The sequence below is a fragment of the Penaeus monodon genome, chromosome 20, assembly GCF_015228065.2.
Source record: "Penaeus monodon isolate SGIC_2016 chromosome 20, NSTDA_Pmon_1, whole genome shotgun sequence".
In the NCBI taxonomy this organism is placed as follows: Eukaryota; Metazoa; Arthropoda; class Malacostraca; order Decapoda; family Penaeidae; genus Penaeus; species Penaeus monodon.
The window spans coordinates 44,259,809-44,260,112 of record NC_051405.1 but is presented as its reverse complement, the minus strand read 5'-3'; positions in this window follow the sequence as shown (position 1 = coordinate 44,260,112).

The following is a 304-nucleotide window of genomic DNA, read 5'->3' as shown; positions in this document are numbered from 1 at the left end:
TTCACAGACTTCTTACTAGCTTCAATCACATTTCCCTTTCTCAAAAGCCCTTACCTTTTTTTTAATTGTTTAATTTCTTTTAATAACTTTTTAAAAATTTAAAATTTTCTTTTTCAAACAGTTTTCCCCTTTCTTTTTCCCGTTTTGGGGGTTTTTTTTTTTCCCCCTTTTTTCTTTAGTTTTGTTCCTTTTTTCATTTTAAAAAAAGTTTTTGGAAAATTTTTTACCCAATGGGGACAAAAAAAAGGCCCCCCCCCCTTTTTGAATGTTTGCATGTTTGAATGTGGGCCCCCGTGCCAGTTTT